Raw genomic sequence first — 24,184 nt, 5'->3', positions numbered from 1 at the left:
GAAAATATATATAACGTGGTTATATCTAGAAATATGATAGTGATTCAGAAATTTGTTGATATACAGTAAAATCTTATTTTCAAAGTGATAAAAAATGTGTATACATAAATAATAAACGATTAGAAACAAATTTTAGTATCTCAATTTTTCTAAATGATGCTTAGCAAAACTAAGAGATTAAAATTGCCTGTATATGCCACAATGTATTGTGCGCACTTACGCAATACTCTTGGTTCAATCACTCCACTTTTCCAAAGCGGACCGACAAATTGGCAGACAAGTTGCTCGAGTCGTAACGGACAGTGAGTGATTGTTAACGATCTGGTTCGCGCGAACAATCCTTTATTTACACTATAACCGATCGTGCGAGCCCAATGAAATACCCTCGCTCATTCATCGCGAATGCCTAAGGATTTTACGAGGGTTGAATGCTGCCACCCTCCCTCATCGGTCCAGTTTTCAAAATTACTATTATATCAATGTGTCATGGTCGTGGACGTTTTATTGGACGCATTAGTCAATGAGTTTTTAGTCATTTAGTTATACGTTTAAAATACGCAGTTGTTTTGTTTTTCTACGAGTCAATTACGAGCGAATACTTTCCAATTCTAGAGCCGCGCCAATATGTAACTTCAAAGGGATTATGTAGAAAAATTAAATACAATTTAAATTTAAAAGCATCGTCTGTTATTTTAAACCAAGTTACTTTTCGATCCACCTTCGTATTGATATACGCATACATTTAAAGAGAAACGCAAAGATATGCAAATCGAGTTGCATATAAATAAATCATACATTCAAATATCCACTATAAAATTAAAGAATCGCCTTCGCATGGTTTTATGCGAAATAATAAAGGTTACAACTATGTAGTCACTGGTCACTTCTGCTAGCAAAAGCTATCAAAGTTAAAGTTTTACATATAATTTATGTAAGAGAGACATACGACTGTTTTATTGCTGTAGTATAGTAGCGCGTACTTCCGTTGTAAAACGACTTTTTCCTCAAAGGGGAGGGGGGGAGGGGGGGGGCACTTCTTGCTCCTGCAGAAAGGATTAAGTCAATGGCTGGACCCGTGAGGAAGTGCATCTCGTCACGGAACTTTTAAGTAACTGCGGAAGATACGCGAAACTATCGTGCTACATTTCCCTCGTTCCTTCAACTCACCACTTTCACTGCAATTAATCAGTAGAATGTGCAACCATGACTCAACTTTCAGTTCAAGTGTTCTCATCCCCCGGTTCTCGTTTATCTTCAATGATAAATTATATAAATGTAACTAGCAATTATTTATATTAGTAAGTATTATATATATATATAGCGTGTGCGCAACAATATTTTAATTTTTATATCTTAATGCGATAGAATTTTCTCTATTAAAATTAAAACACCATTGAATTTCTCAATGAAGCATTTTTACTCGCGCATGCTACATTTATTGCGATATACGACTCTATTGCAAATTACGATAAATTATTTTACAAAAGTTTCGCGTAAAAAAACAATTGCCGCCGAGCGAACACACAGCGACCAATGTGATACACAAAAATTGCAAATGAAAAAGTTGCGACCCGTTGATACTTTTTCCAGTATTTTTCGGTATTTTATAAAGCGTAATCTATTCACGTAGGAAGTGCGAACAGTTAATTCTTCACAATTCGCAGTTTAATCGGACGCGGCCGACACACTTTTCAACCGAGTTTGCGTACAGTTGATCATAATTTTATTTTTTTTTTCCCGAGTCGAGACGCACAATACCGTGCCGTGGAAAGGGGCCGCAATGGCTGGCTACGATGTTGTATAAAGAAAGGAATGCGCCGCAAGCGGCCGCGTATTTCAAAATAAATGTCCGCCGCTGTAAACGCCGCAATGTCAAATACTTTTTATTTCAACGGAACAGCTAGGTGCCTCACTAAACTGTGTCTTTGTTAAAATTACAAATTCATGCACGTGCAAAATATGTTCAATCTTCTTTATAGGCTGATTATCTTTTGCCTAATATCTCTGGACGAGTCAAAAAAGTTTTATGTGGTTTATATGTTATTATATATATATATATATATTATTAGATATATTATGTTAAAATTTATTGTATCATTGTATTTTTTTATCGCATTTAATTTTGCAAGAGATAAAACCGATAGCCTCTTAAATTAACAAAACTATTAATCTTCTTTATAGACTGATTCTTTTGCCTGATATCCCTAGACGAGCCAAAAAAGTGTAATACAATTTACGTATTATTTTATATTATATATATATATGTATATACATACATATATTATTTGATATATATTATATTTTAAAATTTATTATATTATTTTATTTTTTTATTTTGCATGAATGAATGAACATCAACAGCCTTTCAAATTAACAAAACTATATTAACGAAAAGCTTAAATTTGGTAGAAAATCAAAATAATTATAAAATATAATATATGTATACATTGCTTTTCGATTTGTTAAAAATTAATTCAGTTTATTTATTTATTTATATATAAATATGTTATTTATTTATTAATCTATCAAGTAAAATCCAGCTTTAACAATTATATCGGAGTCACATTATCTACAATATATAATCTTAACAGTTGAGAATGCCAATATCCTCAAATATGTCTATATTATGTGTCTATGGTATATGTCGATTCGTATATTCCGTGCAAATTGGTAAAATTATATGGCAAGACGTAAAGGGTATTCCATAGCGGACAAATGGAAGTTCACTGCGGAAATCAAACTTTCATCGCGGAAATGTCGGGAATTTGGAAAGCGACATCAGAGGAATTCGTAGGATCGTTACAGGATCGAGTGAGCCGCTCGAATGCGAGTCTTGACTAGGATATTAGGCGATGCTTACCAGAAGAACGGGCAATAAAGGTCGTACGAGGGAACCTAATTCGAGTCGGCGAAAGAGAATATCCGGAAATAAAAAGAATTTTAGCGGATATTCCCGTGCGAATTGTCGGAGAGTTATATCGAATGCTAAAGCTCGATTTTTTAAATGGCTGTAATGCGCGATTATTCTTATCATTAATAAATATTAGAATAAACTAAAAGAAATAGCGATTGTGTGTTTTAGTATCGAGTCTTCATCAATTATTTATCATTCAAAGATAAAGATTTTTTTACATTGGTTTATAACGTATATGTACATATATAAAATTTATTTCTACGCTTAAAAATCTAAATATCCATTTTCCTACGTGCATTATTTATTTTAATTACTGCGAAAAAAAAAACATTCCGAAAATTAATTTTTATACTAATTTCGTGCAATATTTCTTTCGAAGAAAATTATCTTAAGACTCACCGTTCTCGATTTATCTATTACTCTCGCAATAATATTTGCACGTTATACATAGAGCGCTTTAATTTCTTTAAATTAGTCTTACAAGATGCACTGCTCGTGTTATCATTATCTCTTCTGTGTACGTAGCGACGTTGGAGATATGACTTCGCTGTAATAATATCTAGCATGATTTAGCGGTAACGCTTGAGGCCAACCGCGACGTGCCACCGGTAAAGTGCACAAACGGTTACACGAATCCCTTTGATCCATGCGTGTAAGGACGGTAAGAGTTGCGCATCGCCAGCTCAACTTGTTCTTAGATCATAGACTTTCCATTCGAGATAACAAGAACGAAAAAAATGAGATAAGATTATGATAAAATATTTTTACAATATTGCGAAATTTTTCTTAAAATAACTTTGCTTAAAATAAATCTTCCAAATGCAAGTCTTGACTTTATATGTTTTACGTAAAATTCATTTTCATATTATCTATAACATAATACAATATGACATTAGACAATAAGAATGAGAATAAAATCGTTAAATCTATCGCGAGAATATTCCGATAATCCTTTTAAAATATTTAAGCAATTCTATTTTTTAATATTATATCTTTTCGAAATATTCATTTCTCATCTCGTGATTGTGTGGCAAATTTTCCAAGGATCTTTCGAAAAAGGGCTCGCACCCGCGAAACGCGAAAAATGTCGCACGCGTTCGAAACACAGTTTCGGCGACTGACTCGTTCCCGATTGATTCGTTCGATTAACGTTCCGAATATCGCCGCACGGGATGGCCGCGGATAACCATTCACCGAGGCTCGGTGACTCGATATTTCTGTCTCGTTTCCCTTTCCCTTTTCCCTTTTCCCTCGCATCCCCCGAACCGCATCCCCTAGTTACCCGCGCACACATCGAGCACGTCGCTGGTCGTGAGGGCGCGCCGTAACGCGGTGACATGTGGACGCCCGGAAAAAATTACGTAAATTAGTGTCAATTGCGGTCGGTGATGTTGACGGGGGACAACGCGAAACAGTGGAACTGCGGAAAAGCAGGGAACGAGAGAGAGAAAGAGAAAGAGAGAGAGAGAGAGAGAGAGCTCCGAGAGATGACACAGCGAGTCTCCTCTGCGGATCCGCGAGAGGGATGATGAGAGCGAGGAACGTGGGACGCGATGGATACGGTACCGCGAAGGGAAAGGGAGGGAGATGGCACAGGGTGGGACTGTATGTGATTGATGAGGCAGTGATAGCGACGGGTCTGCACTCGACACCTCGCTACTGCCACCAAACAATGCATATTCATCGGCCGTATAAATAATGCCTGTTTAATACATAAATATACATTAACGCGGGGGAAGCGCAGTCGAGGGATGTTGTGAGGGAAAGGATGAAGGAGAAGGGGGAGAGGGGAATAACTGCAACTCGCTATGCCGGATAGGAGGCCGCGTGCTGTAGCAACAAACGAAGGTAATTCCTGACGACCGATCTCTCTCGATGGAGACGGTGCTTTTACTCCATTTTTTTCTCGCCACCGTTTCTCATTTCAAATATTATTCCGTATTTATTTCTTTTTTGTAGCTTTATAATTTTTTGGCATACTTGTTTTGACATTTCTATTATTTAAATTGGAATCTAGATCTTTATTTTTTTATTGCTATATCGATTTACATATGTATATTGATTATTCGGTTATTAATGATTATTAAAATATAATAATTCCGCTGTTTTACGTGATACAAGAGAATTATGATACTAATGGAATAAAATATGGATGAAATTTCAACATATAATATGTTAAATGTTTTTTCTGCCTTTGAAATTTATTAAATTGTGTAAACTGAACGACTATTATATTGTGTTAATGAAACGTTACATTACTTGCGGAAACAGGATAGTTTTTTAACGAAATTTTCCTACTTGATATTTCAAATAAATAACAATTTTAAATAAATAGCATAATAAATGAAAAATTATAGCACGATATTTTCAACGAGAACAATACATATATTCAATGTTTCTCGCGTCATTTTTTTTTTTTTTTCAAAAACATTTAATGTTTACGTACGCAATGAATTCTCATGTAAATGAGAACGGTACAATGCAGTGAAGTGTCACGCATATTATCGAGATGCGATACATTCTATGCGCAAATCGAACCGAACAACTTGGTAAAATAAAAACGATTTTCTCTCTCGCGACATGAACGCGCGTTACATCGACTATAAAACCGGGCGTGCAATTTTCCGAAAATTTCGTTACGTCGCCCGCGCACAAATTCATACAATATTTATTCGAAGCAATTTTCCGACGCCAAGTTGCGCGGCGCGCCGCGACGCTACGCCGTTTTTATTCCGCCGTGTGAAGAGAACTGTCTCATAGTAAATTTAAATCTGTCGAATCGCGAATTTAAATCCGATCGCATGATCGGCCGGTTTCTCAATTTTTTTTCTCGTTGCCGTTTATCACGACGGATTAAGCGTCCATTTATCATCACGCGGTGTCTCTGATGAACGACACCGCGACTGTGTACGTGTACACAATATTATGCGCCGTATTATCGACGGTATGGTAATGAGTTTCTTATAAGATTCGCCGTGTCGCATTTTAGATGAATTTCCGACAACGACCGCTTGACATGTTCTGCATGGGACGCAAAGTATATTCGTTTATCCGTCGAGGTAAACATCCCGATTAAACAAAGGGTAGAAGAGATATTAAAGGAGAGATACTTCCTTTTCTAATATCCTTTCTTGTAATTATCATTTTTTTATGCGTGATTTTGTATTACAAATTAATAACAAATTATATTTAATTCTTATGCTTTATAATATATATTTTAATTATTATTTCTTGTGTGTCGGTATTTAAATAATATACTCAGTTCTTATAAAAAGAGGACGATCTTTATCATTTATCACGCGGATTCGCGTGTCTTGTCTTCAGTATCTCAAATTTATTATCGGTCATTCCGAACACGCAATTCTACGTACTAAACATGCAGTTTGACACGCCGTTGCGCGATATATTTTTTAATATATATTTATATCGTCTTATAAATGCACATATATATATATATATATATATATATATATATAGCTAAATCTACATACAGCTACGCTTTTAGCTACATTACTATTTTTATTAAATTTTTATTACGAGTTATTTTTTCTGATATGAATATCTTGGAGATAAAAATAATCGTGTTATCGACAAATAAAAATATAGCTAGATGTTAAAATATTGAGAATCTAAAACATAATAAAAAAATAATTATATATATATAACTTTATACACTTTAAAGAAAGTAAAGTTATTAATTCTCCTTCATAAATATCCGTTATGAAACGCACCTTATAAGATTACGGAACATTGTACATCACGATGAGCATATCTTCCCTCTTGGTAACCAGTTGCTTAGATCGAGCCGGGAAATTCTCGCTGTAATGTCCGGATTTAATTCGGGAAGCCGTCACGGAAGAGGGTTCCTCGGCTTCATCGCCGAGGGCGACTGCCGCAAAATTAGATATCGGAAAGGAAAATGTGAGACCAAGGTGGCAAAAAAAAAAAACAAAAACCGACTGATGCGGTTTCTTGTTGTCAGATTCGCATACTCTGTCTCAATTCTATTTCGAGGGTGGTAGAATAATAATTGTCTATGTAACGTCAACAAGATCCGTATCTTTCCTGTTTGTGTTTTCTAGTGATAGTATCTCAAAGATTCTAATTGAATCTCTAGTCCAACTTAAAGACTTCTCTTTTTTTTTTTGTTAACCATAAAAAGATCACAAACCATTTAAAAATATAATAAATATAATAAAACTGATACTGAGATATAAAAATTGATACGAGATATTTCTTATCTTATTTCTCAAGCTTATTTATGTTCAATCTTTATCACATATTAAGATTTCAAAATTATTTACATAATGAGGTGATTTTCAAAGTGCAGATCGTGATTAATAATACGCAATTTTTAAGCCATATTGATGTCGCAAAGAACAAAGATTGACAAAGATTGAATGCCAACGCAATATACGACGACAACGTCAACGCATCACCGTAACTTTCGACCTCGGCCACACGAGTAAATTACATCCGAATGACAACAGTAGCTGCACCGATATCGCGGCGGGGTAACGCCCGAATCCGATTGTGTACGCGCGAGCAATTTAATTTCGCGGGATCGCTCTCGTCGCGTAAATAAATTGCTGCGCCAACTTCAAAAAAGGCGTCATCATTCTAAGCAAGTGTATACACGTGCGGAAATTTATTTGATCGATGGCGCGATATAAAGGTAAGCTGGACGAAATACAAGATTAAATTTTATAAAATTTGTATATTTCTCTCTCAAGTCATGCTATTCAATTCACATTCTTAGTCAAATTGTTAACACATATAATTTTGTATCATTATCTTTTAAATAAACAGAACAATTAGATCTAATATATATATATGTGTCATTGTCTTTTCATAATTTTAAATCTTCGCTGTTTCGAATGAATTACGATGTATGGTTTTTCTTTTAAGAATGTCAGAAAAACATTATAGGAACGAGATAAAAAAAAATAATATAAAAGCATTACAATTTTTACTAATTTCTAAAATATTTTATAAAGTAATTCAATAGCCATGTGCAATACATTAAATCACGATGGATTACTTATACGGAATGTGACGCGCTTGCGACGAATATCTACAATATCTGGCATCCACAAGTAGAACAATATTTTTTCGATTAACCCCGCGGAATTTTTACAATTATAGAGCCATTCGTCCATGTGTACATCCTTTAAAATATATTAAAATCATTTAATCAATTTTATTTCGTAATCAATTACGAAATAAAAATTAGATTATCAAAAGTTCTCTCTGCAAATTAACGTTATGAGTTTGCCAGAGATGCTGCTTTTTCTTGCAATATGGGTTAAAAAAGAAATGTAGCAGCTTCCACACATACGACGATCTGAAAACTCACGGTTGGGAATTCGCGGTACTCGCTCAAGTCGTGCCGCGCTCCCGCATCGACCGCACTCTCGCTATAATCAATCCATTCGAGGCAAGAGAGAAAAGGAGAGTGTATGTGTGCATGTCGTGTACAGAAGAGAAAGAGAGGGAAAGAGAGAGAGAGAGCGAGCGCGTGTTAACGATCCACTGATCAATTAGGCTTCGCGTGCGACGCGTGCGATGCCCGCGCTGGAGGCCGTGGAGAAGAGGAGTGCATCTCCACCCTCCGTTCGCGTGGCAGCGGCGTGTAACACGTGTAACACGTCGGACAGGGACGAAGAAGAAGCGTGCTCGGATCGCTGGCGTGCAGAATTACGAGAAGATCGCGTGCTAAACGATTTTGCTCTTTGCCCTCTCCGCGCCGTTCTTCCACTCTTCCCCTTTCCCCCTTCCTCATCCCTCGTGGCTCTCATCCCTTCGTTCCTCTTCTTGTACGGTAGTAGGGCGTCGCGTAGGAAATTACAGATCGCAGGTATTGTGTTATGCACGCGGACTTATATCTTCAGCGAGAGATTGGGTCGGATATTTTCGGAGTTACCCTATAAACCCTGAAAAAAATCTACGCGTTCTTGCAATTTGATCAGATCGATGCGCGTAAAATGTTATATTTGGAAGAGTTTTTTCCATATAAAAAATGCAATTATATTTTAAAATAGCAATTATATTTTAAAGTGGCAACTTTTTTTCTGTAATACCCGAATCAAATTATGACTCGATCGTTTGTAATTTACACGAAATTGTTCGTGTAAGAGACATTCTCTCGCGAATACTAAATGACGAATGATAAAAATAGAATTTGAAAACTGACGATGTCTTCAGACAGCAGGAATTTGAGAAACAAGTACTAGAAAAATATTTGGTAAATGAAATGGTTAAAAAGGTATCGAAAAACGTTAAAGGGAAAAAGTAAAACGACATTGTGTTCTCCCTGTGATTGAACACACTTCGAGTTTACGAGATTTATAGCATGGCGTGTAAAAAATTATACTCTAGTGAGATACGATCCACCTGACCACGTGGACCACGTTGTAACGTAATCGTCGCAAATTTACAGCAGGTAAACGATATCCTCTTTGTTGTTGAAGAGTGAGCTGCTGCGGTTGTCAAGCTAATAAATTTCGGATACGCACGTTCGCGCGCGAGCGTACTGGAAGCAACAATATAAACCGAGAAGAGAGCATAAATCATTTTAACACCCTTCGCCTTCAATGGCTGATGCGTCCAATTTTTACATGCGACACGGACGCGACACGGTGAGTCCTGCGCGATATATCGATAATTGCGATTTTTGTCACAATGCCTCGACAACGCCCGGCGTAAAATAATCGAAATTTTTCAGCAGCTCGTTATACCGCGTGCTAAACAATGCCGCGTTTATTAAACTGTTTTCGCAATATAAAACACCGGCCAGCATCGTCTATCGTATAGGAACGGGGACGTTGAAACGTTAATTGCACGTCGAAAGTCGACCGTGTCATCGCCGCGAATACATTCTTCATTGCTTTATCTTTTACTCCAAATTTAAATACCCGGTACTAGAATTTATTTATACTTATTACTTGAATGTTGAATATAAAATGGTTAATCAGATTGTGATAACAGTATTAATCTTCAATATAAATTCATATTAAATAATTGAATTTCTCAAATCTGTTTTCCCTCTGCAATATGATTTTTTTATCTTTACTCAGCTAATTTCCCACTCCACTTTTCACAATATCAATTTATATCCGAGTTGATTTTTTTATTTGCAGATATACAAAAAAAGCTGGAAATAATTCGTCCTTTCAGTGAAAGCGATTGGCATTTCGGAAAATCGTATAAATCGAGCGATGAAGGAGAAAATGCCGAATCGATTGTCAAGATTCTTAATGGGCGGGAAAAAAGCAAATAAGAGAAAGGAAGGCAGTAAGATACTCGCCGATAGTTCACCAATAGTCCACCCTCGCACAATCCCCTTTCTCTTCCTTCCCTTACCACTCGTATCCGTTCGCCTTTTCTCGTTGCGCTGCATTCTGGTGGCGCACGAGCCACCAGTATAATGCACGGAAGTCCACGAAGAGCCCAAAAAGGAAATAAACAAGTCTCTAACTGAAATCGGGAATGTGAAGTGGATGGTAGTTTAAAACGATTCGCTCCCGGCTGCTCTTTCCTCTCTCTCTCTCTCTCTCTCTCTCTCTCTCTCTCTCTCTCTTTCTCCCTTTTTCGTCTCTCCTCCCTTTCTTTTCCCGACCGACAGTCGCATTCCGCTCTCGCTCCGGTTAGAGCAGTGCTCTTAAATATAAGCGCACATATATCACTCGTTCACAGACACACGTGCACATATACGTGTGCGTATCGATATTCGGTACTTCCTATTCGGCACTTACATGACCCATATGAGTAGGAAGTTGAACGATACTTGAAAGCGGGGCAAACTCGAGTGATACCGTGAGTCACAAATCCGTCATTTCAGAAGAACGAGCTAGCGGCTTGTACAAGGTGTGTTCATAAATAATGGAACCCTCGAACCCTTACGAAGATCTATGTACATACTCGACATCGGTCCATTTCTGCGACGCGTTTGGAATTTTAACGCTCTGCGCCAAATTCGTTATTATTGTTTTAATGGAATGCCGAGAGAAATAACACGATTAAATTTACATTTTACGCGAATGAATCAATTGTACCTCGTTAATGAAACAGTAGTATCCAGTTTGTAAGATAGAGCACAAATTAAAATTGTTATCACGTGTGTATTGATAAAAGTAAATATTACGATAAATGCTAATAAATTTGAAAGATATAGAACTATATGAAAATTGATTGAAACAAACCTGCAAACTGCATGAAACGATTGAAAAGAAAATCTGATATACTTGAATACGTTTCACAAATTGTAATATATACGCTCTGTGAACAATCTGATTTTACTAATTAAAAATTATTACTTTCAAAATAATTAACGAATACATTCGTAGAATCTAAAACTCGGCATCTCTTTTTCTAAAAAAAAAAAAAAGTATTTACATTTTAAATAAATTTAAAATATATTCTAAAAAAATATAATATGATACCTAATATATTGACTTTGTACATCAATTATTTCAGAATTTATCGTCAAACAATTTAATTTCTATTGCATTTTATTCGCAAGAAATTATAAATTTCTATTTTTATTTATTTTCTATATAAGCCATAATATATATATATATATATTTCCAAGCGCATAACTCTTTATGAAACAATACGAGATGCTAGATATATTTCAGAGATTTCTACAATACATCGAGATATCCGAACTATCACCGTTTCCACCAATTCGTTCGGTATTCACGAGGCGCATTGCCTCTCGTATCCTCGATTATATCGCACGCTCCCGCCATCGGAAGAAACGAACAGATAGAGAAGAAAATAGCTGGCGCGGTTAATTAAGCGGACTCTAACAGAGACTAGTGCATCTTCCTTCCAACTGAAAACCTATTAGCTCAGCTACGGACGATCGATGCACGTCTCGGTTAAACTAATCTATATTTACGGTACAAAGATTTAACCGGCAATACAATCCCGATGGGATACGTTGCCGACCCTAAACCAAAAATAGCATACTGAATATTTTGATCGAAAGAAAAATCCCTCGCGCCGATAAAAATATCAGACGATTTATATAAAATAGATTCTACGATACGGGCTTTCGTAAATATTATTAGAAAGATAAACGAGAATTTATTGACTATAATTTATAGAAATAGCTATATCAGAATGATAACGTGAAATTATGTCGATTCTTCGCGACATTCTGTCGTGAAATCGACTTAAAAAATGAATAGACATTAATCAATTGCAATACGACGTTCATTTTGCGCTCTGAAATCTTCGAGAAATCCAAGATGTAATAGCAAGATAATCCGATTATTATATAAAACAATCAAGCACTATTAGAGCGATTATAATATGGTATAAATATAAAATCAAGATGGTTCAGAAACAGAGAGAGAGAGAGAGAGAGAGAGAGAGAGAGAGAGAGAGAGTGCATGGAATTAATACGCTTATAAATTATGTACGCGCGTAAATGCCTATCGCCCCGGCTATTAAACGCTCGACAAGCGTAGTTCCCCTTTAGTCTCGTGTAACACACTCTCTCGTGTAATATCATTTCCGCATAAATCTTATAAAGCGCGCGGCTGACGCTAGCGACGGCGGCGTGACTGGCTGGCGAGTCGCGTTTAAACCGCGAAGATGAGAGGAGCGAGATAAGAGGAAAAAAGCTTGCAGGAAAATGGACGCGTCATGTACTATAACTTACTTTGCCGCACGAGTTAATCTAACTATGAAGTTTTCCATATAAGGGGCGCGGACGCGCGCGCGCTCTTTCTCTTAAGTAGTTTAAGTTAATCAATGCTAATTTCGTTCCGCTTTAGAGCGGCAGACACAACCGGGCGTATCTCCTGAATCGCGATTTCTTCGCGACCCGGCCGTCTCTGTCGGACTTGTGACGGCTGATTACTGTTCCTCATAATCTGGATTAAATGGCGAAAACCGCGCGGACTTATTGTTCGCGAATCGCGCGGAATGAAGTTTCAACTCGGATGATAATTTCGCATCCTGTGCAACGGGATAATGATAAACTTCGTTGAAATGCGGGAGTTCTTTGTGAGACAACTTTTGATAATAATATTTTCACGATGTAGATATTACGTATTTATTGAAAAGATGTGTCCTTTAAAAATACACTACGTATAGAAATAAAATTATGGAGATCTTTTTTAAATTTTAAATGTCCACATATATGCAGCTAAATTTTTTATATTACTCGCAATGCTATTTGGAAGTATACTTTTTGTACAGTTACACAACTGATGTAATAACTAAAATATGTATAACCATAAAAAAAGAAAAAATAAGGCTCTTTATATAAAACATTGATATACGTATTCAAAGTAGAGATATGAAAAAAAAAAGATCGTAATAAAAAGAATCATGCCCGTTATCGTTATCTCACCCGCGAGAAAAACAAGCATGTTTATTATTAAAAATTTAATGGTACTTCACTAGTTTGATCGATGAAAGTCAATAAAATCCATAAAACTCATAAAAAAAAAAAAACGTACCTTCTGGCGCGGAAAACGACGAATTAATATCTAAATGATAAATTTATGGGCGAATTGTCCCATAATTATTGGAAAATACGAGTTCTACGGTAGAATAGCTCAAATGATTATCCTTCTCTACCTATTTCGCGTGTTGCGTCGTGAGAAACTATTAGGAGAGGAATTCCCAATGATATACTGCACTTATTTAAAAGTAATTAAACTCTCTGCGTGTAATTCAAGAACTTATGTTGAGTTTTCTTTATATCTGCAATCTTATTCTAAACTGTTTTAAAAGTATAATTTTTTTTCTTCTCTCTTCTCTTTCTTTCTTTAAATATATGATATGTTCGCAAAATATTTTATTACAAATAATTTATATTACCTATCTGTTTATTACTATGTAAATTTATTATATAAGAGACAATTAGTGAAATTTAATTAGTCGGCATAATAAATAAAATCAATAAATAAAACAGTATCCATTAACATGATAACTAAAAAATTTATTTTTTTATTATATATAATTTGTTGCATTTTTAATTGTTGCACAATTAATTTATAATAAATATATAAATTATATACACATATGAGAAGGCGCTATAATATATTTAAATATATTATTATATATTGAACTTTTGCACGAAATTATTACTTTGTCGAAAATTTTCTGATATACACATTATAAACAATTTTTTTTAACCCCAAGATTTTTTATACTGCCTTTATTATTTTTATAAAAGGAACTTTTGCAAGATTGCATTTTTCGCGAATTACTCGTACCACGAATTAGATATTTAGCAAATTTAACTCGTTGATGCGCAAAAAAATGGAATTAGAAAGAAGCACGATTTAAATGCCTGAGATTCTATCATAGAATATATAATATCTCCATTTTCCGATGAATCTAATAGCGATTTCTATGTGCGTGATACAGAAAAGCGGAAAGAGAAAATAAGAATAAACGATATTGCGTAAACCACCGCTATTTCCGTCGCTTTCAGGAGAAAGAATGAAGCATGGCAAGACGGAAAGACAGGTACATCTGCAAAACAGTCACATTTTACGATCTCTCGCCGCGGGCCACGAATATCGCGGACATAAAAGCGCTACGAGAAGAAAAAGAAGGAGAGCTCACGCGGCAGCTTTCGTTTTAAAAAACGTAACGGATAATTGTTCTCGGATCGCTTTGAGATGGCATCGCGTCAATCTGCCTCGTCGCATTGTCGCAAACTTTGTGAAGAATTAATTCCATAGTTGAATGCCGCAATTTTGAGTCAGATACGTATCCACCTACGAAAATACAAGATCGCGGAAAATTTATCACCGTCGACGCTCCTTGTTTCACTCATAGAAATCTATGTACGCGTAATATTAACGGTGCGAAAAGTGTTGAACGTTTTCTCTTCTATTACGATAGAAATGCCACTGGCTTAATATATAACTATGTAAGAAGAGTTTAAAATGCGTATTGATAACACTGATATCTTCTTTATATAGTTTGCTCCAGAATTATTATTCGCAGATTATTTTTTTACGGATTAATTGGATTTTATTTTATAGCTAAACAAAGCAAACAAGATTGATTAATCAACTTAAATTCTCTTTAAAAAAAAACAGATTGAAAATAAAGTTTAACTCTTAAATAATAAACGATTTTTATCACTTCAGCTATATATGAGAAAATAAGGAGCTTGTGAAACTTTTATCTATTGTTTTGAATGCTGAAACTTAAAAATATCTAGTTAAATAAGAGAGAAAGAGAGAGATTAAGTAAACATTATTTTACTTTTGTTCAAAAGTTTTTATCGATATACGAGTAAGCAAGTAATAATATAGGTAGTAAAATGTAAAAATATTTTATAAGACATTGAGCAAAGAAATTATATATAATTGATTGGCAATAATTTTTCGGATTAACGAACAGCAAAGAATTAAAGAGATTTTGTCAAGTATGAACGAAATCAATGATCGTAAACAACGAAGAGCTTACCTTATCAGGATGTAGTTTATCCTCGATAATCCCTACACCTAAAATCTCTCGTAACAGCTAAACATCACGTACCGCCCTTGATGGCCTCAGGAAACACGTTTACCACCTTTCAACACCATTCACGACGGTCTCGGGGTATACGACCCCGCGGGAATCACGTGTCTCACCGCGTAGCGACCGCGCAAACGCTAATTACAAACTCTTCAGAATACACTTTAGTATATCGTGACTAACTCCGAGAACTCAACAGTCCTTTCGCCCTGTCTTGTCATAGTCCATCGCGTGTTTCTTCATGAAATTCCGAAAATCGGATTCGACGGAAAAATTGTTTTCTTTTTTTCTTTTTTCTTTTTTTATCGGAAAGCCCTTATCGCGAAAGATCTTCGCTTGGATTTCCCTGATGGTCGAGGAGACTCGAAGTGTTTTCGACTCAATGCTCGTTTTTGATGACGCGGTCACGTGGCGAAGGACTCGTTTAAGTATCGAGCGGAGACGGCGGAACGCGTTACACCGTCTCGGTGATCCGTCGGGGACTGCGTTCACCACTGCTCCCCACCAGGCATCTCGAGGGTTGGACACCCCCGCATCGGTTCGGCATCCCGACGCGCGACGTCGCTCCGCCTCCACGTGGAACGAATCCCCACCTAGTGAGGGTACCAGGAGCTTGATCCCCGATGGACCTCGACGGCGTCGTCTTAAGTCGACCACGATACCAAGGAGAGACTCGCCGTCGTGATCGCCGGCGAGCCGGCGATCAAGTTGAACCCGAGGACCGCTAGAAGTATCGCTCATCTCGCCTTCATGCTTTGATATTTTGATATATTTAATGTTTAGACAATCTCTTCAAATGATCAGCATTTAATTTGCGCGGATCTTTGGATCTTTATTTTCGATGAAAATATGTCGTCAATAAGGGTTGCATCCCTCATTTGTCAAAATTTATGTTGCAAGATCTTTCTTTCTTCAACTTATTTTAAAAAAATTTCCATAAATGTTAATTAAAAGTGATTAAACTTTTCAATCGATTATTTGTGCAGCACATTCTACAAATAGAAGTAGAAAAACACAGAGAAGGTCAGACCTGTCCATCGAGCCGTGATGATTCGATAACGCAGCTTGCGAACGTGCACTTTTTTTATAATGTGATTAGGAAAAATTTATTGTAAATTAGGCATTCAATTAAAATAATTTATTAAAGCATTGAATTAAAATTATTTGTTTATTTAAAATTAAATTAATTTTGTTACCTTAAGGAATTATACATTCTTAAGGTATTACTATATATCTATAATAATCTTTTAAGATGAGATGTGGATAAATCGATGACACAATTTATTTGAAAATTGCAATAATCTCAAGAGGATGACATTATTCACAAATTTTACGTCATTTGCACTAATGTGTGCATGCAATGGTTATATACAAGTATCCGGGACAAAAAGAATTCCCCCGTACCTTCATGTTTATTCAGCATTTTTAATGGCGCCTCTCTCTTGTTACTCTCCGCTCGCACCTTCCTTTTGTTTCCCGGGTGCTATTGCAGTTTCTCGCATAAATTTAATAATTAAAGGCGCGGAACATCGGAAACGCATTTAATATTGAAATAAAGTGCCGTGTCGCGTCACGTGGTCAAATCGCATTCGCGTAACAAGATAACGTAATACGAAATGAAATTTATGCGATATTCATAGCATGAACGATTTGATTGCGGACGCGGCAGACAAATAAAAATTTCACACCCGGGCGAATATTTATAGGCACGGCCAATTAATTTCCGCATGATACGCGGCGCGCAAAATCCTTGTGTTTGCAAATGAATATACTTTCCGCGGGATACGCGTTACAAAAATCTTTTATGCACACGCGTATTTCCATAAAAATAAATTGTACCGCTCTTCAATGTTTTACGAGTATTTCCGCGCACCAGCAAAATTCGTTTGTGGCTATAAAAAAAGCTCTTCTAGAAAATTTAATACTTCCGCTCTTATATCGATTCCTATGATATTCCCTCCTGTTTGTAAATACAATAATTTTATAAAGCGGAAAATTATATCATTTTTTTAACTCTTATAAGACATTCTTTTTTTTTTTTTTTTGCGGCATGTGGAGGAAAAATAACTACGGTAAAGAATAAGCGGGAGCACACACGCGAACAAAAGCTTTGAATAAATTTTTATTAACTCGTAAAATTTTTCGTGTTTGCTAAATACGTTTTCACGGTTCCAAAGGGAATGCCTTAAAATAATGAGAGGGGTTGAAATGTCCTGCAGTTTAGTTCTCCCTTTGGGGTTCCGCGGTATTAAAACTTTGCATCCGTACTGACTTTATACTCTACGAGTCTATATGACCGTAACTAGTAACTATATACTATTGCAGCTTTTCATTGCGCCGATTTCTCTTACAAATGTGATTTTTTATATCTTTCGAGAAAAGATAATTAAAAAGAAACAGAAGACAATATTTTTCGAAAGTCGAAAGCAAAGATATATGGCTGTGTTATGTCTACTCTGTGCCATTCTGTGTATATTCAACTATTATTACTTCGTATTCTACATGCACAAGATAAACGTCATTAACAGCATCAGCAATGAACGTCCATCGAGGACAGAATGCAATCTCGCAAACTAATTGCGATCGCAGACATACAAACTATGTTCAAAGCAACTAGAAGTGCGCAAAAAGAGACTGCAGATGCATGCACACGCATAGAGCCCTTTACGCGTATATCATCGGTACCATTAACGAAAATTTCGGTCAGACACCTCGCCTCCAATTTCGTTGAAACGCGATCATAATCGACTTTGTCGATTGAGCAAATCCCGATGCGCATCCCTTAATATCAGGAAATTTCATATTTTCTCCATTTAAACGCATAATTTAATTCACCTGCGGCATTAATTCTCTAATTTAGCCTGTGCAACGAAAGTCAAATCTAAAAAAGAAAAATGTATGATGTCCTCTATACGTAACAAGATAATCATCGATCTACATAAAAAAAATTTTTTTTTAATAAAAACTGTATTTTCTAAATTATTATTATTAAAATTTCTCATTATTATTAAAAAAAATAGAAGTCTAAAAAAATTTATACGATTGTTTAATAGCTTTCTATTATACATATATGTGGTAATTTTTTTTACAAACTAATAAAATAGTTAAAAAATGTTTGATACTTGAAAATAGAATTCAAGCAATAACTATAAAATGCTTGGTATTCGCGCTTATAAAAGATACTTGGATATTACTAAAGTTAAAATATGCTCTGGCAAGTACTTCATCCGAATCTTCAGGCATTTAAAGAAACCGCGCGTCTGACGCTATACCAATATTTTGATAGCAGAACGTAAAACAGCAAAGAAATCATAAACCGCGCATGTCGATATTAATAAAAGATATTTTCCAACTGTACTGATCGCAAAATATTTTCACGCTACGTTTCTCGAAGATCTGAGATACAAGTGTTTTCCGACGAGGCTCTTGAGGCGCGCGCGGGTCTTCTCCTTTCGTCAGGTCCGAGGAAAAAGAGAGCTCCGAGGCGTTCACCCTTTTGCCTCCCCTTACTCGACCGCTCCCCGCTCGGGTCGAAGGTGACGACATCGGTGTCGAGTGTTTTTATTCCATTACCCCAGTAGCGTGCGCCATCCTCTTAACCACTTACTTAACCCACACGACCTTTGGCCTTGTCTCCCCCTTGTTCGCGCTTGATGGCCTTCGAAAACTCAAATATTATCCGTCGTTCGATCTCGTTCCTGCTGAGAACGGGTACGCCCGGGGATTGTAGAATCTCGAGAAGCCTCTTGCGACCCTTCCCCTCTCTCTCTCTCTCTTTTTCTCTCTTTAAAAATGTGCCCCCGCGAATGCCTTAAACCTAATTTTTGACGGCGTCAATAATGTTTCTATCAGCCACCGTGATTTTCATTTAATTACTTGGTCGATATATCTATCCTGTCATTATACGTCCCTATCAAACCGCCAACTTTTTTTTAAGCCCGCAATATCGCAATTATAAGACGCCTTGTCAATCTTGGAAATCTTATGCAGTGCAAATGCGATTGAAAAAATTGACATAAGAAAAGTTTTATCGTTCAAAAGCTTGTAACGCTTAACGCATCTTAAAGCCGGAATTTTTCCACGGAAGAAACTAAAGTCTAGTAAATCGGTTTTTTTTTACGAGAATTCTTTGATCCAAATTAGAATTAATTTTTTCTTAACAAGAATCTTTCTCTCGTGGAAATAATAATGGTTTTTATAAATAATATCAAATTTATATTTGGAAAGAGAGAATTTTTTAATAACACCTTACTTTTTATTTAATTTTAAAGACTTTTTTACTTCTCGGCACAGTTTAAAAATTTAAATTAATTATATATACTGGATTAATGAAAGAAAGTTGTGTTATAATTTATAAAAATAATAATGTTTAAATAAATGTAAAAATATCGTTAAACGGAAAAAAATATGGACGTTTATTTGCATATTCATCAATAAAAAGAAAATATTTATTCAACTGTGAACTCATTGAAAGAGCTACGAACATCGCATAGCCAATAAAGATTACAATAACAATTACAAATAATTGTATATGTATCGCTGATATTATACTTCGCAATTTTTATCTCTACACCTTGTCAAAATCTTTCCATTTTTATCTCCTTCTCTTTAAAAATTAATCCGCTTTTATTCGTAGATAAAAGTTTCGCCGGACGCGCGAAATATGTACCTTTTTTTCTTTCTTCCTTCCGATTGCAATTTGCAACTTTCATCCCCGTTGATTTTGTCGTCACCAGCGCAAACAGAGGCCGAAAACTTTTACGTATCGCCCAAGTTTTTATGGCGGGCGACCCGTTGCGCATTTGCGCGAAATCTGCGTCACGTGAACCCGGAAATCTACTATTCCACTTCGTTAATGAAAGTGATATAACGTTCAGAATGAGATGCAAATGACCGCGGGATGTGGTTAAAGTGCAGATACCGGCTAGGCGAGTTTTTACCTAACGGCCCCGCACATCCCGGCGAGCATAATGCGTTCTTTTTATTCTCTTCGATCGGATCATTTCTACAATATTTCTCTCTGTCGTATATTTCAACACGCATCGTCTCGAAAAGACACAAGTGATTGAATTTTCTAAGTCTAATACGGCGAAACGTTGTCCCGAACGGAAGATTAAGAGCGTCCCATTCAGCGCGCGCGATACGAATGTTTTTTTCACTTTGGCGATTTTTCACTTTTGCAAATCTCGTTACATTTAAAATATTAATAAATTGTTGAATTAATTATATAATTTATAAATTTAATTTGCGCTACTGAAAGGGCAACGAAGCTGTTTGGCATTAATCTGCATTCGTGGCCGCATTGACCGAAATCTCTGATATTGTATAATGTATATGTATGTATTCTTCGTATGTAAATCAATTTTCATCATATCCAGAATTTATTCCGTTTCATTAGTATTTACGAACGAATGTTACTAGCGTCTTCCGTTTGACCGGAGACCATCGCGGATCGAATCGAGAAAAGTTAATAATCGTTACTCGCGTGAACACTCTCGACATTCCCGATTCGTAATAAATGCCTGGATCCGCTAAGTCGAAAATGCGCGGAAACGCGCTTGGCAAGTAAGTTAGTTATAGATGTTAGTTAGCCACGACATACCGCGCTTCTAATGGTTACAATTATGAGCCCGTCGCCATTTTCAACGACGACGAAGTTGCGGATCGTTCGCAATTGCTCGCTTTGGTCTCGGATTATTCGAATAACAGTTTAAGCCTCATATACCGAGTTGAGTTTGCAGATCGCTTCTATCGAGTTTCATATGCTCGATAATGCGACTAGCTCCTGCGTATACTGTAAGTCCTTTTATTTCTTTCTATTCCGTTAACGTTGATTTGATTTTGAACATGTGAATATAATGTGCTATGTCATAATAGCAAATTTTTGTCAAGTTGTATTAAAATTCATTCATCAGTTGACTGAACTATTCAATTTTCTGCATGAATAATTATGTTAAAAGGAGCAGTATAATTAATAATAAATCTGCGTCGGACAGCGAACGCAGATTTGGTGACTAATTAATTTTCGAACATACATATCTATAAATCTTACTTTCTATTTTGCAAAATTAATATCTTGAATTTTAATCAACATACGTATTCGAGGATTTGACAAAGGTGATTTGATCGATCTTTGATTGAAATCAATCAATCGCAATCGATTGACAGAGAGACTCCCTCTGAAACATGATTTTCGTCGCGACGATTTTTTGCGTCGATCAGACCAATTTCAGGCCGAACAGCGCCGAGCGTCGTGCTACTTCAACGCATACACAAACGAACCTTTCAAAATCATTTTCCGATATTCCGTAGCTCCTCTCTCGCGACGGTACGCATGCGTAACGACGCTGATCGTCGTGGAATACAACGAACGAGACGAGCCCGGGGCTGTAAATAAAAGAACGATCGGCCGAGATATAGAAGGCAGTCAGCCAGCGATGGCACTGATATTCGCCCGCGAGATATCGAATGCTTCGTACACGTAGAGAGAAATCGTATACCAAGATCAAATTCTGAGAAAATTTCAAGATTCCTCTTGTCTTTCAGAAACAATAATTTCAATTCTCAAAAATCAGGAAATAATATCGCGATCGTGCGAGAAATTTAAAATTCTGATTTTGGCCAGAAGCAACTTTTTCATTCGATGAAATATCATGTATTTATAGAATAATCGCAGAAGGAGAGAAAGATTTGAGGGAGAGACATCGCGATTAATATTTTTTCACTGTTATAATAATTTCGAAATACGTATAGAGAGACAGCTTCAACTATGATCGATTCGTTGGAAAATTTCGAGTAGACACCGCTTCGAGTGCCATCGCTGAAATTTTGAGCGGATATCGATTGGGGAGGGCCAGCCCTCCATAGTCCTACCATAGTAAACCGTATACTTTTGATGCATACGCCCGCGGTCGTGTTTATGTTAATGTAATTTTGTGTGGCGACGACGGTGCTGAAATAACGACTAAGCCACGGCAGATAAATCGTTTCTGCATACGCATGTGATATGCATGTTCTCTGCTGTTGCGTAACAGTAGCGAAACAATTTCGTCCACGCCGCAATTGACACTTATTATTCGGGTTTTGAGACGATCCGGAAGGAATTCAAAGAAACTGTACGCCTCGTCTTCTCACGATTACTGTTATAGCATACAAGAAATCAACAAGAATATTAATATTATACTCGATATTAAGAAAAGTTGAAATAATTATATTTTTGTCCAGAGTATAAACTGTAAAAATTACTAATAATTCTAATGGCACTGAGATAAAAAACTTCACTTTGTTTTTCTTTTTAATTATTAAATAGTTAAATTGTATATCACATTATATTTAATGTCAGTTGTGTGTGTGCTTGATATTTCATTTCTCTTGTACTAATAATTAGCAATATAATTTAATGCCTTAGTTCATTCGGGAAAGTTTGTTAAACCATTACAGTATGAATATTGTTTAAGCGAGCAATATAAATACATCTGCAAGAGGCGAGTCAACAATTGAGCTCGCGAAATACGTGAGCATTTCTCTGGCATTAGTATCATTAGTCTATATTGCGGTTGCCGGCTTGTTAAGCTTAGCCAGCGAAAAACAATTGATGAGCGGTTTGCCCGAGCGGTCATTGCTTACTGTTATTACGTAAGAAGAGCAAAATAAAATACTTTTAACACGCTTTCTGATCGGTCGCAACGTCCACGAAGCGAATTTCAGGAGATTGACAGGTAGAAGATGCGTGTTTGCGAAGCGTGAAGTCGAAAATAGTGAATCGAGTTTCGATGAAACTCAGCACGAGTTAATTATCGCTAGAAAATGATTTTCCACAAAATGATCAGGAAAGTTGTGTTATTTGGGGATGATCTAATTAATATACAACATAAACAGTAATATTATTATCAATTGCCTCTCCGCTAATGTTATGTTATTATAATAATGGCTACCGCAACACAACATTTACGAGTGCGTAATTTAATATAAAATAATAGAGAAAACGTAATGCGATCTCAGACACTTCACTTCGCTTCGCTTAGAAGAACAATGATGAAAGACAACGATTTTAGAAAGATGGCTAAAACAGCAGCTTAGCTCGCGGACAAAACATACACGGATTTTGTTTTTCACGGCGGCAAACCAATTTTACACCAACATTCCGAGATTGAATCGCTCCTGTTTTCTAAAGCCTGCGGATGGAATGTGTTTTGTTGCCGATTTCCTTGCCTGTAAACGTGCGAGTCACAATCTGAGAGGATCGCTATAAATTTTGCGTCATAAAAAAAAACGAGCATACAATTGATTGATTTAAAATCGTAGATGTGTTATAGCCGATAATCCTAATCCATAGTATGTCAAAAATTCGAAAATCTCACGCTTATATAATCATATTTCCCTTAAAAGAGAAGCCTTTAAGTGAAATATCTATTTAACGCCGTTACGAGACGTTTATCGAATTATTTGAGATACAAAATAAGTAGAGCACTCATAATATAATTCGTAATGTCATTCAGATAAACCGTCAGAAATATCCGCAGAGCGTCAGCAAAAACGCGGTTAAAGGCGGTCTGCTAGCCGTCGTTTTTTTCCGTTGCGCGGTTTGAAAACAAGGTCGTGCTGATTGGTAGTAGTCACCTGGTTTTCCCAGGTCACCGTGGAAAGTTGAACCGACTAATGGAAATTTGTTCATTCCGCCAAACACACGTCGAGTCACATGACATATCGCCTCCTCGTTCGTTTTCCCTCTCTCGCATTGTCTATCCTCATCCTTCCTTCCTCAAAGTCCCC

General features: G+C 36.3%; 2 protein-coding genes across 2 annotated transcripts in view; one reads left to right on the top strand and one right to left on the bottom strand.

The window, feature by feature from the left end:
• The window catches only part of LOC138944803 (lachesin), a 117,485-nt gene extending 101,602 nt beyond the window's left edge, over positions 1 to 15,883 (bottom strand). Inside the window, exon 1 of the mRNA XM_070315814.1 lies at positions 15,362 to 15,883. The gene's annotated coding sequence lies outside the window, so the exon portion shown is untranslated. The remainder of the gene's footprint in view (positions 1 to 15,361) is intronic.
• LOC138944801 (carbonic anhydrase-related protein 10-like) overlaps positions 1 to 24,184 on the top strand; it is a 253,528-nt gene that overhangs the window by 146,856 nt on the left and 82,488 nt on the right. The gene's annotated exons all lie outside the window — the stretch shown is intronic.

Source organism: Polyergus mexicanus, unplaced genomic scaffold (genome assembly GCF_030449975.1).
Source record: "Polyergus mexicanus isolate NDT 795.1 unplaced genomic scaffold, iyPolMexi1.0 SCAF_2, whole genome shotgun sequence".
In the NCBI taxonomy this organism is placed as follows: Eukaryota; Metazoa; Arthropoda; class Insecta; order Hymenoptera; family Formicidae; genus Polyergus; species Polyergus mexicanus.
This window is presented reverse-complemented; position numbering and strand designations above follow the sequence as displayed.